Here is a 26,438-nt window from a genome sequence, read left to right as displayed (position 1 = left end):
CCCTTCTCCTGCCTTTCCTGAGCACCAGAGTAGTTTGAGAACAATTTCCCATTTTCAATCATCTTGCAGCTTTCTTCAGTTATTTTTGTTTCATGTGTTACAAGAGGCAGATTCAGTTACTATGTCAGAAATGCAAGACTTACACATTTTCAGAAAATTTAAATGCCATCACAAAAGCTTCACTGATATCTAATCTTCCACAGTACAGAAATCACCTCATCCCAGTGAGTTATGCTGTCTGGTGATGTCATTACATCATACAGTCCAGTTTTTCGCTGTATTTGGAATCCATCTAAGTGTACAGCTGTGTTAAGATATTTTAATGGGTTCATGGGGGCTCAGCAGCAACAGTGTACTGAAAAAAGGATATTTAATAAGTCTGGATTTTATTAGACAAAGCTCTGCAAGGATAAGGACAATTTTATTTAAATCATCGTATGTCTGACATAAGAGACTCATCAGCAAGTTAAAAAGGGAGTACTTCCAACCTACTCAGTCAAAAGCTTTTAGCTGTGATGGCTTCTACAGACGTGGTCAGTAAAAACATGAATCAGCATGGCAAAAATGGTGTCAGAAAAATGAAAAAGGAGTACTGTCACGGTCAAGATAAAACGTGTATCAGAGAAAGATCTTGGTGTTATGCGTGTCAGGATTTTTTGTGTATGGAGTATTTTTGAGGTTGTTTATTTGTTTTAGTAAGCCTTGGAATACTGGGAAAAGTGCCAGAAGATGGCAGGGGTTCCAAACTGAGAAAAGGACATGGGGATAACATAATATCCTAGGAGGTTAAAACTCACATTGGCTTTGAGAAGAACAATGGGAAAGAGTCCAGTCACTACAAAGCAAAGGATAAGAATCCACAGGGACAGAAAACAAATGAAAGGGGTATAAATCAAGAAAAATATAGTACAACCAAATCAGTTATTCAATAGTGCAGACCACATCTGCAGAAGGAGGAGATTCTATCCTGGGAGATAGTTACTGAAAAGATTTGAGAGATGTTCTGGACAAAGAAAAGGACACGAATCCCTGCTTAGACCACTTAGATCACTTCAGCTCTCATGTTGGAAAAACAGACAACCCAGAGGAGATAAAAGGTCTAAAAGACAATCACAAGTGGACTAGAGAAGGCAGGTAGGGACTGATTGCTCACTCTCTGTCCCAGCACAAGAACTAAGGAGCAAGAAACAAAGCTGGTAAAAGCCAGTTTAAAAAGCAAATTAAACAGAGGTAGTTCTTCATGCAATTTGCTCAGATGTGGAACTCCTTGCCAAAGGTGGTTGTGCTGCTAAATTCTTACTTGTGATCATAAAGATGATGGGAAAACTCAGAGGGGAAAAAAATTCTGTCAAGTATTAGTAAATACACAGAAACCACATCTGTCCCCAAACTCAAAATGGTTGGAGCTTGGAGAGTATCATATAAACCTGTTCTCTTCTCTTAATCTTATGTAAGCAGCTGCTTTTGAGTATTGTTAGAAAAAAGCAAACCAGGGCAGCTGCATTTTTGAGCCAATCCAGAATGGACATATTTACCTCAAAGCCACAGAAAAAGGACTGGTATAACTACAAAATACAGTATCCAGGGGAAAGAAGTAGGGGAGCACGTTTATTGCAGTATGTGGCACTGTCAGGATTAATTCCAATATATTGTGCCCAGTTCCAGTGTCCATTTCTAAGCAGCTGTGGAAAACCAGAGATAACATCAGAGAGAGTTACAAAACAACTAAAAGAGTAAATTTCTTGAGTGAGAGACATTTGGCTTATCAAAGGGAAGAATAACAGTTCATGTGTGTCTCTTCAGACAGAAGAAAATTTCAGAGTACAAGACAGCTCTTGAATCTAGTCAAGGCAGGCACAGGAGGAACAATGGAAGTTGAAACTAAGATTTTTCCAATTCTCATGTTAGTAAAGATGTTCTCAGTGCTGTGCATATTCCAGAAAAAATTTAGAGGGTGAAAGGACAAAAAACAAGCAGAAGACACAAACTCAGTGGTCTCACACAATAAAACAGTATGCATAAAATGCATCTGGTGAATACAACCATAAACTTTTTGGCACAGTGTTTAATTGCAGTGAAAAGAATTGTGAACTGCTAGGGGAAAATACTTTTAGAAATACCAGAAAGGATTAAGGTAATACACACTGAAATACTGGACATGCTGTAAGGGCTGGCACACAGCAGGAAGTTATAAAAGGAGACTGACAGCCAAAACAACTCCATCTTGTGACTTTTCCTCCACATTCTTGCCTTTTGAGGTACCTCTTCTCTCTCAGCCCTTTGTTCTATGCATCATCCTTCACTCCTACACCAGCCTAATGTCAGATGCTCCAGAAACTCCTTGGGGCTGCAGGGAAACCTCCAGACTTTCAGTGATGTGTCAGTCCATGGTGGACACTGGTACCAGAAATTTAAAAATTAAATAGCCTGGGACAGAGGTAAAATGGGAAAACAACTCCTAATGGGTGAAAAACAAAAGGGGTTTGGAGCCCACATGACTGGGTTCATTTGAAAGAAATCTGTTTTCTTATTGCTGTTTGCTTTTTGTGTTTAAGTGTGTTACCTCACCATCAGATATTTTTAAACAAAACCAGTCAACTTCTGCCCCTAGGAGTTTGATATTAATAGACAATCAGGACATCTATCATGCATTGCCACAAGCACCGCTGACACTTCGCACTAAAGCATCATACCAATCATGATTCCAACTAAGTTAGGACCAAACATATACCTGATAGCTTTTAGCAATGCTTAGTGATTATACTGTTACGTAAAGCATGCTGAATAAGGGTATTATTTTGACCAAAACATACCCCTGTTTGATACTGTTTGACAGTATCCCTGCAACCCAACTTTTTGTTGACAATTTCAATGGAAACGGATGCAGATCTGAGCCAAGCAGCATTCTCCCTCCCTAGCCCTTCTCTTTTGTTCTTCTTCTTCAACAAAAGGCCCCAAAACCATAGGGAAAATCTACCACTAAGACAAACATACCTGCCAAAACTGTCGGAATTTACCAAAATACTAGTAATACTTGCATGAGATGGTCAGATGAGACTAGATGCTGGATCACGTTACTGCATTTTACAGATATGAATTTAAACAGTAGCTACCTTGGAAATGTTTTGCTTCATCTTTTAAGTATTTTATACCTTGGTATGCAGATAGACAAGGACACAATACATGACATAAACCACAAAGCAAAAATATATGGACATGGGAGGTTTGCACAGGAGAAGATCCCACTGCTCTGCCCACAGTCCCAGCTGGAACCACAGGAAGGAGACAGAACGGCAACACAGAGACATGCGAAGGCAGATTATCAGTCCACTGCAGAGCACCACGGCTGTTAATCAGTACAGTAAATGTTATCACAATAGAGTACTGACATTTCTAGCCCTTGTACAAGGCTCACCATGCTTTAAACAGGATTCAGGCTTTCATGGTGATTAAAGGCAGATGTCACACGCATGAGTAAGTTTGTAACTTATGAGCTCCTCATCCATTTTTGTGTGTAGAAGGAATCTTTCATTGACAAGACATTCGCACTGAGGGATGCTTGCTGTGGCATGATTTGCACAAGGAAGAACATTTTCCTTCCCTTTTTCAGGTTGGGAAGAATAAAACAAGCTTAATTATACAACTATATCTCATTTCATCCTATGAAATGTACCAGGTTAAAAGCTTAATTTTCCTGTCCAGTTTTCCACTGCTATTAAAAATTAATCAGGTTACCATCTTTCAGAGACCAGTGGATGGCAGAAACAACCGTGATACTTCAAAGTAAATGATGTACTTTTTTCCCCTCTATAAACAGGCAAGAACTGCAGCCACAATGACTACTCATCATATACCGAATATAAAACATCAAGTGAATCACAGGCATAGGCAAAATGACAATTATTTTTCCACTGAGATAGTGCTATGGTAAAAAACTTCTGAAATCCCATTCTTTTAATCTTCTCACCCCATCCTGAAAATGTTTTCCTGCTTTAGAAGCTAACAGTTCTCTCTTCAGTTTAACTCAACTGCCTATGAGCTGCTCCTTCAGCTTCTCAACTGAGCAGTAATCCTCAATGCTGGTATCGACATGTGGTGGTGAACAGGCTGCGCGCCCTGGGTCGGGCACGCCTGTGCATGGTTATACAACCTTTCAGGACGCCATACCCAACACCTTCTTGTCACCCATGATGCTCCATGCCCCTTGGCCCATGTGCCCTTCCCACGGCTGGCATGCAGCAAGTCCTGTCCTCTTTCGGTTCCTGTCAGGGCTCCCATCGTACCCCGCACGGCTGGGCCGTGCTGGATGGCAATGGCAGTGGTTTTGCAGCTGGCTCCTTGCTCTGGATGGAGATGTCAGGCTGCTCTCCCACCGCCAGCTGCAAGGGCCATGTGAGGGCATTCTGGCTGTCAGTTATTGCTCCTGCCACACCTCCTCCCCGTCTGTTTGTCCAGCACAAGCTACAACTAGAAAAACAATCCTAGCTTTCTGTCCCCCTGGGATTTCCCTCCCACTCAGCCGAATGCCTGAGTCAGCATAACTATCCCTCATGATATCACATTTGTGCAAAGGGAGCCGAATGGAGCACAGGACATCTGGTTCCAATATCTAAAACCACTTAAATCATGCATGTCATTCCAAACATTTAAGGACTTCAGAAGCTTTCAGTTACTTTCATATATATTTCCTAGTTGCTTCATGCAGAAAGGATTTCTTATGTTCAAGTTTCACCCTGAAGATCTGGGGAAATGTATATTCCATCCCGTTTTAACTAGAAACTGCCCCCCGCCCCCGCCCCCCCCCCCCCAGCCTTAAAGGTAAGGCCAAACATGACTTAAGCTACCTTTATATCAACTATTTTTTTAAGTTATTCCAGGAGAATACCAAAATGTGCCAGCTTAAAACACATACAATTCAGATTCCAGTAACAGGTGAAAAAAAGGTGGTTGTGTGTGCAATGTTAAAAAAACCCCAAACAAATCCAAAAAACAGTAACACCCCCACAAATTCCACTGTATATGCTAGACGGTGAGGTACCAAGATATTTTCTAGTTCCCCACTGTGCTTTTTGAAGGCATGGCCCAGTGGTCAGGCGCCAGACTGAGGCTCTCACCTCCATGTCTGACTGCAAGCTTCTTGTTTTTCTCCACCTGTAAGCAGCAGTAGCTTCCTCATGCTATCAAGCGTTAATTCAAGTGCTCTGATAGTCTGATGCTGAGTCCAGGGTATGAGTAATAACATTCAGTGCAGCAAATAATGCCCTTTGCAGCCCCCACATACACTGCAGGTCACGGTACACTGTTGCCAATGCAGCAGAGGCATACCCCAAGCCCACTGTAACCTATTCAGTTTACGTATCAATAGCCATCAAGCTGTCATGGGACGGAGCTCAGTATTAACTGGCTTCTTTTTCAAAAGCCAGTACGGGTATGTCTATCTGTCTCACAGTCTCTCTTGCACAACTCTTGCAAGAAAGAAAATACAATGCTTTGAAATAATTTCTGTTCTTATCTGGCTCCCCACACCTCAGGGTGGGAGTGCTTCCAACCTCTACTGTACATGGCTTCTACTGCAGCGTACACATACCACTGGAACAGCAGAAAAATACTAATTTCTTTTTTGGCAACGACTAGGCCATTCTTCACCCCCTCCACAGCACAGAAAGCTCCTACTTTTCTAACAAGCTGTCTATCCGTTCGCTCTCTGGATGCAAGGATCAGACATTTGGGGTATAAGTGATACTCCGTATGGAGACACCACCGCAGCAAAAAAGAAGAGGTATGAGAAACCACAGTTTGAATGAGAAGATCCAGAGGATCTCGGTCATATGTTAGAACTCCCAAAATACTTTAAGTCATTATCTGAGACTTGGATCCTATTTGGAAGGCAAATCAGTACTACAAAGCTCTTTTGACACTGTTTATAGCATCAAAATGAAATATGAAAAGTACTTTCTGTTAAATCCAGATTCTGGACAACTCTTACAACATGTATCGTAAAATAATAAAGTAAATGTTGATTGCAACAGCTAGAAATAAACTGTGGTTCATACTAAAAATAAAAAATAGATTTTTTTATGCACTAATGTATGTTAATCCTTCTAAATTAAACTTTCAAAATACCATCATCACAATTAAGTTACCCCTGAATATTACAATGTGAGTAGCAACTCCAGCCATCAGCTGGGACCCTCACGTCCCAGACTACGTTTAGTTTTCCTGAAGCAAACATTCCGACCTTCCCAGCAGACAGTGCTACAGGCCCTTGCAAAGATCGCAAAACCCACAAAATTTCTATGCTACTGTTTAAGAACAGCAGCATCCACTGGGGAAAGGGGGGTGGGTGGAGATAAATCTAGACACAGTTGTTTTCTCTTTAAAATTACACTTTTTTTTAATAACCACTACAGAAAACTTAAACCAGTCTCAGGACAATCTTTTCTCCCGCCTCCAAATAATTTTCCTCCGCCACCTCAGTCATCGCCACTTTTGTCAGATCCCAGCAAATTACCAGTTGGTGGTCTCACTGTTCTACCCTGAGACGTATTTTAATTAGTCAGAGCATTGAGAAAAGATTAATGTACAAATATTGGCGAATCTTCAAACAAGAGTACATGCTGTCCATTTTATTCACAATGAAAAAGCTCTTAAAGAGATTCGATAAAGATTTGCCTCCTGCTTGCAGCCCACATTTGTAATGTTTATGTAAGTGGGGGATATAAATCTTTTTCAAATGAACCCCACAGTTTTTAAACCAGCCTTGTTATAAACTGCCTGTTTCCGTTTTGCCTGCCTAAGCAAGCAATGCAGTGCCTGCTCGGGATAGACTGGAACTAATTTAATGTGCTCCAGGTTTAATCCCCATCCTCCCAGCTTTTACTGGCAGATTTTACACAGAGGACTACTGCTGACTTTAACAATGATTCATGTGATAAGTGGGGTTTGATTTGTTTTTCCACATCAGAAAACATGTAACAAAAATGCCACCAAAACAATTTTAATAAAACCCAACCAAGTCAGAGCCAAATTAAAAAAAATAAAATAAAATTAAATTAAACTTTGACACAAAACCCGTTTCTCAGTGCTGCTTTGAATGTATCAAGGTGAGTTACTAGCTCGCTTTATGCAAACGCTAAAAGAAAAGGCTGTAAGCTCAGCGTTTGGCTTGGGAGGAAGCCAGCGCACAGTCCGTGCATCTGCTATTAAAAACGCAAAAGAGCGAGAGAGAAACAACCCCCCAGCCCCGGTGCTGCCCGAGGCGGCCGGGCTGGGAAGAAGGCGGCCGGCCGGGAAGAAGGAGGCCGGGAAGAAGGAGGCCGGGAAGAAGGAGGCCGGGAAGAAGGAGGCCGGGAAGAAGGAGGCCGGGAAGGCCGCGCCGCGCCCTGCAGGTGGCAGTGTGGGAGCGCCGCCGGGAAACCCGGCCCCGGCCCAACGCTCACCCACCACCACAACCCTGCCGCACCAACAGCGCGGGCACGCTCCTTCCCCTTACTTTTTTTTTTTTTTTTTTTTTTTAAATTCGCAGGAGGAAAACATGCTCATTAACACCGAGCACCGAAAAAGGGGCGCCATTAACCGTAGTAATAAATGCTTACTCTTACAAAATGTCGCGCTGAATAACTGACGCAGAGACCACGCAGACACTGTGTTGCAATCACCTTCGCGCATACCGAATTCCTTGCTCATTTACATAAACCAGATGTTCCTCTGACAACCAGCTTCTTCGAAGGAAGAACAGAAGTCACTACGTACTTCATGTCCGAAATGAAAGATGATGCGAATAAATGGCCAAATGTTCCACTAGCCGCTAAATGCAAACATATACGTTAAGTGCAACAGTTTACTTCTATTTAGCAGAACTTTTGTGAGGGCTTAGGTGATGCTTGGCAGAAGTGTTAGAAAAGGAAAATGAAGCTACTTAGATTATATCCACTGCCTTCAATGGCTTTCACTCCCCTTGGGGAAGCCAGCTAAATTTCTTTGCCAGATCTTGACATGCAAACCAGTCCACTGAGTGGACAAATACTCCAAAAACAGTGATCCATATTCCTCTTTCCTGCAAGGGAACTGTCTCCTAGAATCTCTCTTCCCAGTACCCAGTTCCCAGAGGATTATGAGAGGAACAAGAAGAACGATTATTTAACTATTTTAATGGTCATTTAACACTGGACATGAAGGAATACGTATTCAGTGTTACCAAAAGAGAAACACTACTCAGAAAAAATGTCTAAAAATCTCTCAGTTACCCCTAATTTCTTATTGCTTTCAACAAAAAAGACCAGCTCACTAAAGATTTCTAGATTACTACAGGAACAACAGTATTTTACATTTAATCTGAAAGTCTGAATTCATGGAAGATTCCTCAAGGTTACACTCACTACTCACCTAATCTTCCAGAACATACCCTCATCTGCCAAATCCTCCCAAACACATGGATCCACCAACTTCTGGTGTGGAGCTATTAAAATTCTCGTAAGAAGGGCAAATCCTCATCTTGAATGGCGCAGAGTAATACAGAATTACTGTAAGAGCAAAACATTCCGCCTAACTCGTGGGTATTGAAACAACCAACCAACCAACAATAAGCCAAACATCAGGAACAGAGTTGAGGGGAGCTTAAAAGCCAGTGTTTCATGCTGGTCTCTGCAAAGAGCGCAAGTATGGCCATGAAATTTAGAACAGGCTCTGAAGCTGCAGCTGCTAACATAGAAACCACACAGCAAAGGAAACTTTGATGGTGGCAATAGCAAAACAATGAGGAAAACTAATTAATTTGAGATTTTTTTTGGGACTACTGGGATGTTCAAACTGGCTCTGCATCCTGAAAACTGAGGTATCAATGGGATTTGCAAGAGCTGACCTAGCAGTAAGCAGCTCTCCTTGGAAACAGCACAGCCATTTTCTTTTCTTAGCCCTTCTTTTCATTGCAGGCTAGCAAATACTGAGCTAACTGCAAAATAACTGAGAACTGGTCCTAAAGGACCACTCCACTGGTTCCCATCCCTAAATTACATCACACATTTCACGGCCACCAATCTCACCTAAAAGCATCAGGAACTTAGAAGACAAGGTTATAAATTTCAGTGTCCAATCACTTGAGAAATGTGTGTCGCAACTTTAGTAAATTGAAATTGAAACAAAATACCCCAGAACGACATGTAACACTTAACATTTACTATTGACACTTTCAAGGGACACCATGACCCTATATAAGCCATATGGGCCGAGTGCATTGGCAGCATGTTTCCCTCTCCTGACAACAGCAGGGCACTGCCACAAAGCCCACAGTTCTCACATCCAAACACTCCTGCACTGGCCATGGGGAAGGGTCTCAGAGAGTACTGTCAACCCCCCCCCCCCCCCACACACAGAATCTACATTGGGTGTCCCAAAATCCTCTGTGCTTCAGTTCCCACTTTCTGGCAAGAATGATTACATGGATATGATCACGTCTAAAAGGATAAACTGCACACTGAGCCTCCTACTAACACAGCTAGAAAAAGTGATGTGTGTAACTGGAAAAAAATAAAGTTAAAATACTATTTTGGCTACATCCCTCCAGTACTGTAAGCTGCAACCAGCAGCAAGCCTTCGAAAGGACATTCCTCCAATAATCACAAGTTCTCAACTTACAAAGTTCTCTCCACATAAAATAATGTGGCATTGTCATATGCTGACAGAAATTTAACTCAGTCTAGAATAGCTTTCCCCCCAAATCTTATTACATAAATAAAAAACCAGCATGACCGGTCCACCACTTCAATGTGACATAGCCAGAGCAATTATAAGTCAGCATTTATGACTCTTATTTTTTTTAATTAAGAAGAAAAAAATAAACCTCTCTCAGTATCTATCGAAAAGATCACTCATGTAGTTTGTTCCCACCACTCATCAGTAATACACACTAATTTCCAGCAAAGGTTCACTTTACACATCTGATATCAGAGGGGATGGCTGAACCCAGGCCCACAGCTACATAATTAAATTCAATGTTTTCATCTTAAAGCAAGGACCAGATTGACAGCATGGTGAAGCGAAAGCCCTTATCTACACAACTGATAAAGTAAGTATGCAAAAGCTCAAGAGGTTAGGGGGCAGCCCAAGCTCCCTTCCTACTCAGTCTCTGCCAATTTGGCATCAGTTAGACCCCTAAGAACCAGGACTAATATTCTCAACTTGCTCCGTATGTGCCATGAACAGCTAGGACACAACACTGCCTTTAAAGCAATGATCCAAAACGATGAAATTTCATTGCTTGTTACTTACAAAAAAAAGTGTCAAACTGATTCTTCCAACCATGTATCTGATGTTCCGCAAATAATCAGTAATGATCATTGCCTGACTGCAATATTGATGACACGCTGCTTTATCTTTTAAATAAAGATGTAGTTTGCCAGCTCCAAAATTAACTTCACAACCTCAGGATTTAATGTTGTTGGTGGAATTTCAATATTATTTCTACCAGGTCTCCAATTTTCCAGAACTTAACTTTTATATTTAAAGCTATCAGCTCGTGAAGAACAAACTTTTCTCTCAAGGGATATTATACAGAAACTTTGTAAAAAATCACAGTGCAAAATATAAACAGCTGTAAAAATTAAAATATCATGTCAATTTTCCTGAGAGTACATAACTGTTCCCTAGAGTGTGTATTTTGTTCACAATAAGCTGTAGATGTGTGAAGAACCTGAAAAAGAAACTTCAAGTGTTTTTCTCAGGAAGTTTTTTCCCCCAACAGATTTTTGTCAGAATGGCTCTCCTGGTCTGTATAACATCCTTTGCTTCTCATTCTTCCATGCCTGCTACATTATTCAGCTGGTAGACTAGTGAATTATGAGGTTACAAATAACATGATGTTGAGGTTTTATATGAAGACTACACTTAAAATGTTTTGTTGGAAGAAATGCAAAAGCAGTTTGCTTCCCAACAAAATCTAAAAAGCACATGCTGAAACAGACATGGAAGGATAAGGGGGTGACATCTACCAACAGTAAAGAGCACTTGGAAGTTCTGCAGTGGGTGGGAAAACATAGGGAAGGGCGGCAATTAGAAATATTTTGGAGGGCAGCAATTAGAATATTTTGGAGAAGAAACATTTTTTTGGGCAAAAGTTAATTTTTACTGTGCCAATCACAATTTAAGCTAAATTTAAGTTTATTTTTCCTCATTCAGTTTATGATCTCATCTAGTCATCAAGGATGATTGATGATGTTTCAGGATCTGGGCCTTTGCCAGCTGCAAATAAAAGGGAGTTATTTATTTTTCTTTAGCACTATCCTGCTGCCATTAACTGTATCCCACCCCTTTCTGTTTACAGCCTGTCACTGAAGCCACAGCTTTATTTTAATGTGGTGTAAGCTCTTGTCTGGGGTTGATAGTGTAAGTGATCTAGCAGAAGTCTTCCACAATGAGCATCGCTTTGCACAGAAAGCATGCAACATTTACTTCTGAAATGATCCCTGCCACTGCTCCAGACAGGATAGTCTACTCCCATTTAAACACAGACTTAAAAGCCATACTTGAGCAATGGGCACCATCATTTTCCTTGTGGTAAAACTACATTTATTAATCCCTTTAAAAACAAACAACAAGAAAATTACCTTGACCTTTGCCTTGGCACAACGATTCTGATTTGAAATGTGTATTACATTTCTAATGCACTGCAACTGTGTTCAGCTGAACTGGGTCAAATTTATGTGCAATTAGGAAAAAAGGAAACCAAAGCAATTTGGTTTTCATGTTTGTTAATATCAAAACATCTTGTAGTGGCATTAAGTTTTAAACTGAAACACACAGAATAGTAGAAGAGGGGAGAAAACTAGAAAAGGAGTGGCCTGCTAAAACCTGCATTAAACAAACATACAGATTTTCTCACTTGCATTTTTTTCTGGTTTAACTATTCAAAAATGTGTGCTTGAATGTCCCCACTTTGGCTGTTCATAAGCCACAGGGAAGGTTTTTTGCATGAACTCTTCAACCTGAGAGTTTTAGCAGAAAAGCTTCTTTACAAGGCTTAATTAAAAGCAGGTTTAAGTCAGGGCCCTCACTCACTCTGGTTTTTATTTTGGCCTTCTTTTTGTGTCAGAAGTCAAGTCCCAAAGAGAAATGAAGTTCATTATTGAGTCAGGAGAATATTTTCTCCTTCATTCCAAGCCCAACCTAAACATGTTTCAGGTTTGAATTTGGCTTTAGGTATCTCCAAATGAGATTTTATATTATAGGCACCTAAGGGTGAAATGTAAGAAGATGCTAATCATGATTTTTAACATCGCCCTACATAATAAATAATGTGTGAAAAGCACACTGCAATCTCCTTTGCATGCAACTGATTTGGTACGGGGAACCGTATATTCTAAACAGATGGTGTTCAGAGGTTCACAATAAATGCAACGTCATCGTCATGAAGAGTGGTAAACAGTCATGCAGTCACACTATAAATGCATTGAGCCATGTACCAAACAAGAACATTAATGATAGATCTGTAGGAAAACATCCAACTTTTCCCAGAATGTTTTAAGTAGTAGTTTATTGGTGACTTTCTACACTGAATACTATGCTAGCAGTTTTTAAGGCATGCTCTCCTCAAAAGCAAGATTATATTTTAGCATAAATAACTGTAAAAAGAGGGGTCCTATTCATTCCTAAAAACACAATGGTTCTCTTCCTGCTGTCCTTTCTTCCCCGTTTCCTAGTCTAATGACAGTGGCCATAAAGAGATACATATTCAGTACAGTCACTGTGATTTCACCAGAACAAGGATGCATGGTCATTGTAGTGCATGGAACAAGGACCAACAATTAAGCCAGTTAATCACTTTGGTTAACAGGAAATGTATTGTAAACCTTTGGTAGTTTTGTAACTGGACAGTAGGCATAGCCTACTGCATCCTGTTTGCAACCAACAGCAGAAGCAGATGCAAAAGTGTGGTATTTGTCATAAGCATTTCCAAGAACAAAAACGCGGTGATGTTTTTCAAAAGGCCTTTGAATGTTCACCAGATGTGGAGCACATGTGGCCCTTGAATGTGAGAGAATAATGCGACAATAAAGTTGAATCAATACAACATGTGCCAGTAATCACACCAAGATGACATGCAAATGTTTTAAAACAAAATATGTAAATTATTTTTAATTCTTCAGCACAGAAAAACAGGTCACCTGGTCATCCATGAATTGCTGTTTGCATCGTTTGAGAGCCCATCTGCATGAAATATGTTGCTCCCTCTGTGAGACAGCATCTAGCTTTTGTACTCTTACATAAGACATTCAGTTCCCGTGCCACTACTTACTGAAAACATTTAAGAGTATTCTCTGCCTTCACATATTTATGAAATAAAACTCCTATGAACAGCACATGCAGGAAAAGGACAAGATAACTAGTGCTGAGGAGAAGTGCTTTAGTAATGCCTTGGAACTGCGTATCCTCTTTTGACTTACAGAAGGGAAGCAGGATGAGAAATGGCACGCTACTCCATGCTTATCCTCACTTCTCTAAGGCCACCTATCAGCTACTAAAGAAATCATTCATCTCCTAGTAGTGATCACTTCTAATAGATGTCACGCTCAGGCTAGGGATCAAACACAAACGCACACATTGATAAGCTAGGAAACAATTGCATTAGAGGCAAGCAAGCCATTTGCAGATGCTGGCTCTCGGAGTTCAGGACAGAGCCTTACACAGGTTGAATTCCTACAGTAAAATTCCATTCTGCATGGCTGTAAAAACTGGGTGAAATCAGAATTCAAAGCAAAACACTGAAGTTTTTGTGCCCTGCTAACAGACTTCTCAGCTATCCTGTCCCCTGAAACACATGGTTGGTGGCTTCCCAATCTACACCTTTGTTGCCAATGCATGCAGTCAGACACTTACTAATTAAATGCTGGCACATGTGTCTTCAGTACATTCAACCTCTTCTCTGCAGCAAACAACTAAAACAGTATGTAGACAATGCAAAACTTTGCCTATGTCAGTGATGACACTCCCTGAAGTAGCAGCAGCTTACATCTTTATGTATCTGCTGCCATCTCTGTAATGTGATGAAAAAATGTAGTGAACCATCTCCATCCTTACAGTAGGAAGATTCTCAAGCAGCCCTTTCTTTCCAGGGGACACAGGAGAAGCAGCATCAATTTTCCAATAATCCTGGCAACAGCTAACATCTCACCAAGACAAGCTTGGAGAAACAGTAGATAAGAGGACACAGAAGGTGACCTGAGTTGTTCTAAAGCTTTCCAGAACTACTGTGGAATACAGTGCACTCGAGTGTTGTGTATCTCCAAGTACTTTTTGAGTAATTCCACAAATAAAAACCTGGACAGAAAATCCATCTACAGTCTAGGGAAAATCTACACAGAGGGGAAGCAGGATAATTCAATTAAGACAACTGAGAGGAGGTTAAGAGATCTTTTCACTTGGCTTTTGGTACAAGAACATGTATTTTGAAATGTATTCCTATGTATCAGAAAGTCACAGTCAGAAGACTTACGCCCAGCTAAGGCTACTGCCCATTCTGATAACAAACTTTAGGTAGTGGTACATGATATCAAGAATTTTAGCTTTTTAGTATTTTCCCCCCTGCAAGTAGAGATGTATAAGACATGAGAGCTTTCCTAAACTGTATCTGTTAAAAGAGCTATAAGGATGAAGGCTTTTAAAAAATGTCTTTTCAAACCAAACAGAACAAAAACAAATCAAGCCAGTGAGAGCCTGGTCACCACGGACAACACAGCCATTTTCAAATACCTGTTAATAAAAAGGCAGTTGAGGACCCATCCTAGTCTCTTCTGGGGAACCTTTATTTTAAGCACACTCTGATCTATTGACGAGTGAAAAACACTCTGAGCAGATACATTTAATAGCTACAGCATTTGATAACCTCACTTAATAGAGTGCCTACATCTTCCCAAATTTAACTCTGTTATCTTTGTTGCAGAGATGTTCTCTGTGTTGCAGAAAGACTACTGGGTTAAGAAATTCAGAGAAAACCAGAGACATTTTAAAAAACTTAAAGAAACGTTCCTTATTTTTATCAGAGAATGAACTATTCTGCTCCATTCAGGAAACCAGCACTACTATGCAAGGATAAGTCAGATGAAACTATGGACTGTGTTGGAATCTTTTGCTGCCTATGGCTTAGCAGCTATTTCACTTCCCATAGACTTGGGGATGAGCAGGGAAGAAATACTAGAAGAGGAACTGGTGGATAGAATTAAGTCGTATTTGGAGAGTTTCTCATCTCTGACACATTACCTTTTCCTCTTCTCTTACAAGTGTCCTCGTTAAAAAGAATTTGAAACTTTTCCCTTCCCCAGGCAGCGACCCAGACTACCATTTATTACTTATCTGTTACCTACATTTTACTCTCCTGAAGGATAAACCTACATCAACCCGACAGTTGAGCTGAATGGCAGTCGTTTATGGACTAAGCCATTTATTTATTGTAACTACAACCATATGTTTTAACCTGCTACAAAATTATGAAATACTTCCCATCAATAGTCCAAGTTACATTTCTGTACTGAATTGCCTAATGTGAACGTACAGCATTTCTGTACTTCAAACAAACAGAGTGTGAGGAGGTAAATAGCAGTTAACTGTATTCGTGCCTTATTAGACACAGCTGCACAAATGGGCTGTCGTATTTCATTAGAAAATACTGTACAAGTTTTATGTGTGCATGGTGCCCTTCATTTCTGCAGGCAACACGACTATTTTGAATTACAGGAACATTCACAGAACCATATGCAATTTGTTTTAAAGGCACACAAACACCCTGGGACAGGGTGGTACAGGGGGGGGACGGCCAGAGAGAAATTTCAATTTTTTCTCCTGTACTTACTGCATTTTTAATTAATAAAGCATTCTTACAGAATACGTGAAAGAATAAACACAGAGAAAACAAGGCTTCAGAAGCCTCAGACTAGGGAATTGCAGGTCATTTCTAGGTATGGAGCAAGTATTTTCTTTTTGTTTTGTGGGAAGGTGGGGGCAAATGAGAAGGAAGCCAGTCTTGTTGCACCAGTGTGTCTTGTATCAGCCCTCACACTGCTCTGTGCCGAGCTGGGAACACCACAGCCAGCAGGCAGCTTCCCACTTAAATCCACTTTTGCCAGGTCTATGGTATGCTGACGTATACACTCTTGTATACAAATGTGGTGCCATGGGGTGTGAAACAGGTTGGCTTCCAAAGAGGTATCTTCTTACATCAAGAAAGTCCCTAGAGAAACTTAATGGCAATAAAAGATAATTTTACTGAAAGAGACATGAACTGGAGAAAATCTAAAGGAAGACAACCACTAGAAGAAATCTCTCTCCACTTCCCAAGAAAACTCAGAACATGTGGGAAGCAGTCGTTTGTCTGTTACACATACCTGTGGGATAGCAGAGGTAGTAGTAACTGTTTTAATTAAATCCTAGTATTTTACACCTCTCCAAGAGGGAAGAGTTAGGCTTACAGCTTTAATTGTTTACGTAGAGGTAACTGGTCATGTCAAAGAGGACGCAAGGCAGTTAAGTACTACACAGACAGGCCTCTGACAAGCCAGATTTGATTTTGAAAAGGATTTTTCATGACCTACTGCAAAGGTAAAATTGCACTAAGATTTTGCTGGCTGAGTCAGCATGTTGCCTTCAAATGAGATCTGCTTTTCTAACCTAGGCAAGGACAACTGAGTCTGCCTTCTTCACTGGAAGCAAGCAAATGATATCAAGCAAGTCTATGCATCTGCAAACAATATCATAATTTATAATGCACAAAAATCTACCATGTTTCCATAGCTGGGGACTAAGCTGCAATCAACTGTGTAGTACCATCTTTTTGCATAGCTTCCTTCAGGGGTGGGGATTTTCACTGAAAACATGGCCAACAACAATACAGAGTTTTGCAAGTTCTTAGCTCACTGCCATTTCAATTTCACCGGGTAAAAAATAAAATCTTTAGTAAGGGAAAAGTAGAAAGTCCTAGACCACCCTGACCTTGACTGGTCTGACAACTCCGAAAACTTAACACATGTTGTTTTCCATCAAGTCAGCAAAACCAAATTAAGAATATACTTACTTTCCTACTGAAAACAATGCTTTTGGGGAAAATATTAGCCCCAAAGTCTGAGGACAGTTGTTCATTCAAAGAGCTTCATGACCAAGAACAGATGATGCAAACAGAGGTAGGAGCTGTGATTTGAAGGTAGCAGCCATGAGGGCACGTTTGCACAAGCACATCAAGACTCACCAGAGTTTATCTTTTTGCCAGGGCAAAAATCCCTTAGCATATTCTGTGGGACACAAGACGAACGGAGAGGCTAGGCTTACAGCTAGGGATCGGTACCTTGCCAATGGGACTATCTGCTTTCTAGGCTGGGGCTGACTAATGCCAGACAACCCAGACTGTGGGAAAAAGCAGTTCAGTGTGCACCTGTATGTCTGTGCATGCACCCTGTGCCCAGAAATGTCTGTGATCCAAGGATGTGTGTGGGCCAGTGGAAAGGGAAATATGCAACTCATTAAGGTGGGGAGACAAGAGGGAATGCAATGTGGCAGCCCCACTGTTAATTTTGGATACCACCCACAGAAAAGTGTTCATTAATTTTCAGTTGTGTTGTTTCTCCACTTTCTCCTTGCCTGTCTGCAGGAAATAATCAAGTATATCTTCCAAAAAAATGAGGAAAACTAAACTGTCAGACTAGTATAATCACACTCAAACCCAGATATACAGTGCTGGCACTATCAAACTGGTTTGCAGATAAGAGATTTGATAGGCGATTTACTGCCTTTGAACTAACAGCCACAATGATAAGCAGTTCCTATGAGTACAGCTCTCACTACATGCTGTGCTGTATGGTGTCAATTTCATTATTATTACAACAGTACCTGGAATCCTACCTAGGGACAACACACGGGTTGCAAAAATAAGGCAATGCTTATTTCCTTAAAGACCTAATATAATTCGTGAAAGCAGACAAAACCCAAAAGGTAAATGAAGTCCTGCTCCAAACCTATAGTAGCGGCAAGATCCAGTTAGGATTATTAGCTAAAAAATCCTATGTATTATCTTAAGAAAAACAACTTTTTCTAACCTAGACTATGACAAACTGAATGAATCATCTTGACAGAAAGCATCCAAAAAAATACACCAAACAAGTTTTTTTACCAAAAAGCCATGGGTATCATAATGAACAAAATGGATAGAAAATAAAACACTAGAGCACAGATGGAGCTGCCTACTTCCCCACCTACCATTCATATACCACTTTGCCTGTCCAGTAACACACAATTAACACCAAGTTAATGACCTTATTAGCAGAAACTAAACACCAAAATAACATGCTTGATTCAGTACTGGGCAAAATCTTGCCAATTAACTTGTTTATTGAAGGCTGATGAATGGACATTGCTAATAGGATTTCTGTTGTTAAGAGGCAAAAAGATGGACCGAAAGAGTCTGCACTCTTGCACTGCCTACTTGTGACCACTGAAGCCACACCGCTTACAGGTCCCTGCCTCCCAAAACATATTAAAGATGCTGCTGGCCAAGAGTACTTGAATCCTCCACTTCGTTAGATGCAAAACAGCGCACGCCATTTTTCTGCAGATTAATAAGCCAAGAGATTTGCCCAGTCCATTGGGGACATTTCTTATGGTTTTGGAAGAGCATTTTTTTTTTATTATTGTTTCATGAATGACTCAGCCTGTCCTGTGCAAGTAATAACAGAAATAAGTAAGACAAATTTCTTGCTCAAGGTGACAACAATCTCCTTAAGTAGAGAATGAAAAGCAGATCCTGCCACTAATGTAAAACAGGTAGTATGCAATCCTCTGTCAGTGGAGCAACGCATACAGCAAAGCAAGGACTTACTGGGAGTACGCACAAGAGAAACTATGCCTCTTGCAACACAATTATCTGTGTAAATGACGACTCATTCACTATTGTTGTTACTGTGCCTCTCCTCCACATACGCTGACAGGGAGTGAGGGCATCTGCCATTTGGCCTGGTTAATGTTACCTTTTACAGTAAGTAAGGAGTTAATATTACATATTAAGAAGGAAAGTCACAGAGGAGAAAGAAGCCGTAGCTCCACACAGGAATTCCCCCAGGCTGGTGAAGGACTTTGGCTATCACTGGTGACAAGTGTTCCTATGAAACTGAGAACCGTGCTGCCTTTCTGCAACATTGGCTAACCAGATACCAACTACCATGTAATCTCAACATGCATCTCAAAAGAAAACTGGCAAGAAAAAGCTATTACTTGTCTAAACTTCTAACAAAATAATGTGTGCATATGTAGAGGGAGTGGTAGTGGATTGTTGCTCCCCGCCCCCCGGCAAGTGCTAGCTCCCATTACAATCATTTCTACATTTGGATTATTTTATTTTACAGCAAGTATTTTGGTTTTGTACATAGAACATTAATTAACAGTTCCCATTGACTTAATATTTTTAGCTCTTCTTCCCACAAGGCTTTTGTAAGTTTTATTGATGTGGACATCTGTTCACTTACGAAAGCCATTTCTTTATTAAGTGTTCATTTTAGAGGCTCTCCATGACCCTTATCTGGATAGAAAATATTAGCTCTTTCAGAAGATGAGGAAGGAGAGTCTTTGCTTTATAAATGAGAGCCACAATGGCAATACTTTGAAATTTTTAAGACCAAAATGCAGACACATTTTTTTGAAAAGAATACAGAAAGATACTCAACTCCTGTGTGATATGGTAAGCCACTTAAGATATTTTAACTCCTTGTCAGCCAGAGATAGAAAAACTTACCACTTTTCTTTCAACAGATAAATAAATTGCCACTAGAATAGTTCTGTCACTCTCAAAAGATTTAATGTTAAAACAATCCCTACCTCTATTTTATTTGCTTTCAAAGTAGTCTAACAAAAGCATTCTACTCACAGAATTAGTTTCACTGGAAAAATTATATACGTACATATATAGAGTAGAAGAATATATAAATATATATATATATATATATATAAAACCACACACACACAGAGCTCTTTCTTTCTGAGAAAAACGAGTTGGAATGTCTTAATTCTGGCATGTCAAACCCCGGAAAGGGTCCATAACCTGAGCCTCCTGAGAACATGGTTATATGAATTGTAACCAAACAAGCCTCTCCTCTATGGAGTATCACCAGGTGGTGCACAAAACCAACGACACTCAAACAGCTGATCACTTTCACAAATGAAGTCCACTTTTTTACCTGTATTGCTGTAGCACTGAGTGTGTTCCCAGCAGTTTAGGGCTCTGTTTTATAGAAACTTACAGAAACACATAAACACAACCTGAATTCTTGTTAAAACAAAATATCATGAATGTAAGAGGCACTGAGCAAGCAAAAGAAAATTAACTGAGACCATGTGAGGCAAGTTTCAAGAAGCAACACTATTTCACGGCTTGTATACACCAGTTTTTAAGGAAGGTCATGAAATTTAACATAAATTTTATGTAGAATAAATACTTGCAAATTTAAAAATATCACATATATAAAGGCAGAAATCCAACTGGGTTTGCATGTTCTGGAAATTACTCCCAGTTTAAATGAAGCATGTCTTACAAACAGATGGTTAAATAAGAACTTACTGTAAATAATTTGGAAGCTTAAGCAGTGATTGCTGCAGGACTATTTTCTCTTCAGAAGTCATCAACAAATTACATTTGATTCTCTAGCTGTGTAAGACAGCATGCGTATCAGTGTCCAACTGCAATCTTGTCTAAAAGGTACCAAATTCCAGAGGATGACCTTTGCAATCAATATGGTATCATGCAAGACTCCCACCAAGACAATTCATTCCATATGTAAATTATGTTTAAAGTGACCTAATTTAAATAAAATTTTTTAATATAACATCTAATTACAGGCAGCTAACATCATGGCTCTGCTTTCAAATACTGTGCAGTATTCCTTCTAAAAGATTTATTGATCAACACGCAGGCCACCAAAAAGACAATTTATTGCATTGAGCTGAGCTACATAATTATGTTACATGCAGACTAAAGCGATATACATAATAATAACAAGAAATGCCACTGATCTTAATCTATTCTATGTAGAAAAAAAGGTCTCACTACAGCTGAACCATGAAATTACTCTTGCAGAGCAAGAGGAATTACTCCAAAAGCTTTTCCTATTTTGCACTGCTTTGTTCAAACCACGTGCTTTAGCAGCCCTGAAGCCCATGCTTAAGCTTTTGGTTTATACCAGTTTTGAGTCAATAATGTCACCTCGTACTACGTACCCTGTAGAAAAGTTGAGAGGTCTGAAAACTAGTGAGTGCTAGGCTGGGAAAGTCTGCAAGCTGGTGTCTTTAAAGTTTCCAAATTTTATTGGCATGGGGCCCTGTGCAGGCATGCATATTTGGACAACCGCCTACCATATTATGCAATGGCCAAAAGTGTAAATAAATAATAATGTCATCTTTCATTAAGTAATGGGTCAGACATACCCTGCATTTGTGAAAATTGTAGAGAATCACGGCACAGGATGGAATGGTTACTAACACCCTAGTGATTAGATCTTGCTACTGAAACATTAATTACAATATAAATACTCAGCTGTATTGCAGTTTTTCCACTTTTTTTTTTGTGAGTTTACGCTCTATATTCATAGAAGAATGAATGATGTCATTTATTAACCTCATAACCACTTTCTGCCAACAGAAAAATAAAAACATTGAAATGACCATCTGGCATGAAATCCCTGTTTCTTTTAAAAACAGGTCTATATTTTCTCTCAATACACCAAGGACAAAAAAAATAAAATCTGTCTTCTGTCAAATTTTACAGCACCAAAATGAGAAAATAGAAATAAAATAAAATACAACTAACTAGTATTTGGAAATCTAAACATGAAAATACTATACTATCAGAAGCTCTCCATATAAGTATGTGTGCATACGCCACCAGAGTACTTGACCTACTTCTATTATTACCAGGAGGCACTAAAAACTCCAGATACTTTTGCTAAAATATTACAGTGTTCTCCTTCCTAGGATAGCAAAGCTTTAAAAAAAGAAGAATGGAAAAGAACCTGTAAAATTTTTCAAATTACCAAGTCATCCTTTGAAAACAAGTAAATTTACTTTAGTAGGTAATGACTTTGACACTGCATTTGTTTTTCTAAGCAGTCAAGGTGATGCACAGTGCTCACCTGTATGTTCTTGGCAGAGACCAGAAGTATAAAGTAACACACTATTGGCATAGGTAGGGCTGATCACGGGCTCAGATTCAAAAGCAATGGGATATAGCTGTCCTCACTATCTGCTAGAAACATGCTATTTCACTGATGACATTTCTGATGCCATAGCTGGGAGATACTGTGTGTGGGAGCACTGGCCCAATCAGCAAGACATTCATCTCTCAGACATTGGAGGCCATGAAGGGAGTCAAAGCTCAGAGGGGACTTGGTCCCAAGGGGGCTTTAAGTCTGAAAAGCAAGACAATTCAAATAGGTGAAAGCTGAAAAGATTTTTAACTGACTATGATCATAAAGCTAATTACAGCCACTCATCTATAGAATGAAATTGTGTACGTGTTGGGGACTTTTTGTTTTGGTTGGTCTTGTGGGTTTATTGTGGGGTTTTTTTTTAGTATAACCTTTAATTCTGATTACTCTTGAGTTTATGTGACATCAATCAGCATCACAAACCAAAACTCTGACAGTACTGAGATCCAGTGGTAGCATCATGGCTTCTAGGTCAAAGCTGAAGCTGCCGCATTTCCCAGTAAACTGTGAAATGCTGGTCAGCAGGTACAAAAACTGTGCCACAAAAAAGCACCAAGAAGCAACAATCCTCTCCCCAATACTACAGCGACAACGAATTCCATAGTCTTTCAGATTTCCTTACTTTGGGCAATGCAAATATTTTAAGACAACAGTGCTGGTACGTTTTCAGTTTTAAAATTAAGTTTAGCCCACACATCTCAAAAAAGAAGAGAATGTGCTCATCCTAAAGAAGAAACACACACCTCCCATTTTGGGGGAGGTCAAATAGCTGTTTGCTTTCAAAGTCCTGATGCAAAAAATGCTTCATAAAGCATGAGCTGTTTGTAAGGAATAAAGCAATAATATCGTGGAAGAAATTTTCTTAGTTTGAGTTATTACTAGTCATTGTTATGTTATGGAAAGGCATCTACACTGGGAAACTTTCTACTACAGGAACCAAACACAGTACACACAGGATCCGGTGGTTTAAATCCACTTAGCTTAGCAGAAAGGTTTGCATTTAAAAAATGTGCAGCAGACAATCAGCAGAGGAAAAGATGACATGAACCTTTAGGTACCATGCAGTGCCAACTGGTACAACTGTTGCCAGCGTTTGCTGCCATTGCTGCCACATGGAAATGACAATGAGAGCAAACTTTTTAACATGGCAATGTCTTTACTTATGGCATCCTACAAAAAACTTGGAATCAACTTAAATCCTCCCCCTCTTCTTCTGTCTGACTCCAAAGTACAGCTGCAGAATTTTAAATTGCTTGGAGAATGTCTGTTTTCTTGGGGGGACAGGGACATGACATTTCAAACACTCCATATGCTATTGTAGAAACTCAGCCTGATAAAACTTGCTTGCACTGAATATATCCCAACCTTGGGATTTAAATGGATGTGGCTATTCATAAAACAGACTGCTACTCAGTATGAGAAGCACTTTACTCGTAAATCTTGAGAGCAAGATTATGCCAGAAGGATGCAGCCAATTCTAAAAGGTAGCATCCAACCTGGAGAATTTCAGAGCAGCACCTTTCACAGAGCAACTTCACTTTCCCTTGGGGCACAATGCTCCCGTTTGCACTGTGTAATGCTGCTGGGTACTGTTAAACTGAATCTGGAGGCTAAAGTCCCTGCTCAGTGCATATATATGTTAAAACCAACAAAAATATTTTTTCTTTCACAGTGTCACATCTTGTTTAAACTCTGGAGAAAGCTCCTCTTCTTGTGCTTTTGTATTTCACGGGCTCTACTGCTTAATAAACCTCCATGAAAGTCATAAATTTGAGAATAGGATATAGAGCTAAACAGAGCTGAAAAGTATGGAGTGACACTCTTTCTTGTTTTCTGTTACAACCCTAAATTTTAAATCCTCACTTGAAGGAAAACAAGGCAGTCACATGAGGAATACTAGGGAGTTGCAGGCAGCATGGTACAGCATTTAGTTTGTGTTCCCCTTCCCACCTATCAGTTTTATGGATAGTCAGAGTTAGAAAAATAGAAAGAGGACCTCAAGAGAAGGAAAATACGATGGGGTGGGATATCTCCTTGGTAAACTGGATATACTGTTTCAATTCACAAAGCATTTAAAATTTCTGGGTAGTAAAAGCTCCATCATGTGCATAGGTAGAGCAGCAGAACACAGAAAACTTGTGATTGACAAGATGAATCATTCTGATGCATTACTCTTAACTCAGCACATGATCCCCTTTCCTTTGCAGTCAAGGCCATGTTCTCAAAAAAATCCAGTTTCAGACCATTCACCCATTCCAGTTAAGGAGAGGACAACATTGTAGTAAGTATGCAGCTGCACTGACATTCATTGGACTTTTAGTCAAAACCAAACTTCCTTGCTGGAGACTTAAAACACTTACTGAGACAATACAGGTCTGAAAACTGTAGTTAAAGATCTTCAATTATGATAAATAATGGAAGTGGCTACTTTCTACCTCTAGCAGGCCATTTTTAGAACTAAGTACCTGCAACATCAACTGAAAGGAGTGAATCAAGGAGCAAGAGAAGAAGAAAAATGGAAGACATTATTCAATGTATGAGTTAGACTAAAGGCTTCAGGTCAACAGTGTGATTTTTCTGAAAAATGCAAATTAGACTGAGGAGAGAATCACGACACCCATCAGAAAGATCCAGTAATGAGAGAAATTCCAAAACTGTGCAGATTTATTTTTTTGGGAAATCTGAGAATTTTAACACCAGCTGTTTATATTAGGTTATCTCCTTTGGCATCAGCTGGAGTCTGACATGCATCCATCAGTGAAAAACTCTAAAATTCCTACACTGTCTGAGTGTAATAATATTACTCCCAGTAGATCTTTCACAAACAGTTGTCTTCTATGTGGTTCCAATACAGGACAGTAACAATATTACCTTCATGTCAAAACAATTACTTTTTATTGAGGATTTTTTAAGATTTATTATTTTAAAATATCTGAAACATAACAATTATGCTAAAGAATTTCTCAGTAGTACTGCTGAAACAAACCACCATGGCATCAAATTAGCAGAGTGCTATGTACCAACCATTCACAATGTAATGTCCTAGCTGATTTTTTAAAATAAAAATATCTCTGATGTCTTCTGGGTCTCTCAGTATTCTGCTTTTCCTATAACCCCGTCAACAGATCAGACACAGGCCACGTACTCAGAAGCAGATAACGCATGTCAGACTCTGCCTTCAAAATAGAGCCACGGAAAGGATACATGCTGTACAGATTGCGTAATTCAACATAATTGTTGTTTGAACTACTGAAAATGAGTATGTGTGTAAGAAACAGTTACAAATGTTAGCCTAGAAAGTTTGCTTTGGCTAACACATTTTACCTTAATATGATGGGTGGAAGGCAGCGGGTATAATCCAAAACCACCTAAGACTATAAGAGTGCTTGTTATACATTTGTTTTTTATGAAATACATAGTTTGGTTGTTTCTTATCTGTTTTTCCACTCCCTGATGATTTATGGCGTGGCTTTTATATAGGCAGCTGTCTGTTGTGAAAACAGTGCTGAGCTTGCAGCTTTATTTTGAATCTAAAGCTGAACTGGTTTTAAGATGGAACATAACCAGCTTCTGAGAAAAGCTATGTGACATGAGTCACTGCAGGACAGAGAAGGGGACTACAGGCTGTCACTCCCATGCTCTACAATCTAGACAAACAAAAGAATGGCTGCGATGAGTTCTTTTACTTGAGATGTGTTTGTTTCTTAACAGAGAAAGAAGGCTGCCAATGTTACTTAAAAATATTTCAGTCTTACCAAGACAGAACAGTTGTTTTTTTTTTTATTAACGTACACAAGAGCTTGCTAATATTTAACTTTTGCATTATTTGCCCCCCAAATGTTACAGAAATTCATTGACTAGAGAGCTATGAAGTATGGGCTGAGCCTTCTCAAAGGACCAAGGGTTATACCCTGCTGCCAGAGATCATGGGGAAAGTCGGGCTGTTAGTTTGTTTTCAACATCTAGACAAAGATAGCTAAGTTTTACAGAGGTATCTAGTTTTAGTTGAGGTCCACACTATACACTTAAGGCTGACTCTAACTTCACTATAAGTTAGCTTATGAAGACTTGCCTCTTGCTAGGCCTTCAAAAGATGGTTCCTCTAAAACCAACACAATGGCAGAAGAGACAGCACAGAGAGGAAAGTTTTGAACTTTCCCTGAATTTCAGCAGAAATTAACTCTATTTGGTTCTCCGAAAAACTCCTCATTTGGT

At 39.7% G+C, this 26,438-nt stretch overlaps 1 protein-coding gene across 1 annotated transcript in view; it reads right to left on the bottom strand.

Annotated features, from left to right (window-relative positions):
* The window catches only part of SCFD2 (sec1 family domain containing 2), a 199,777-nt gene that overhangs the window by 118,555 nt on the left and 54,784 nt on the right, over window positions 1–26,438 (bottom strand). The gene's annotated exons all lie outside the window — the stretch shown is intronic.

This window comes from Falco rusticolus, chromosome 1 (genome assembly GCF_015220075.1).
Source record: "Falco rusticolus isolate bFalRus1 chromosome 1, bFalRus1.pri, whole genome shotgun sequence".
Taxonomy (NCBI): domain Eukaryota; kingdom Metazoa; phylum Chordata; class Aves; order Falconiformes; family Falconidae; genus Falco; species Falco rusticolus.
This window is presented reverse-complemented; position numbering and strand designations above follow the sequence as displayed.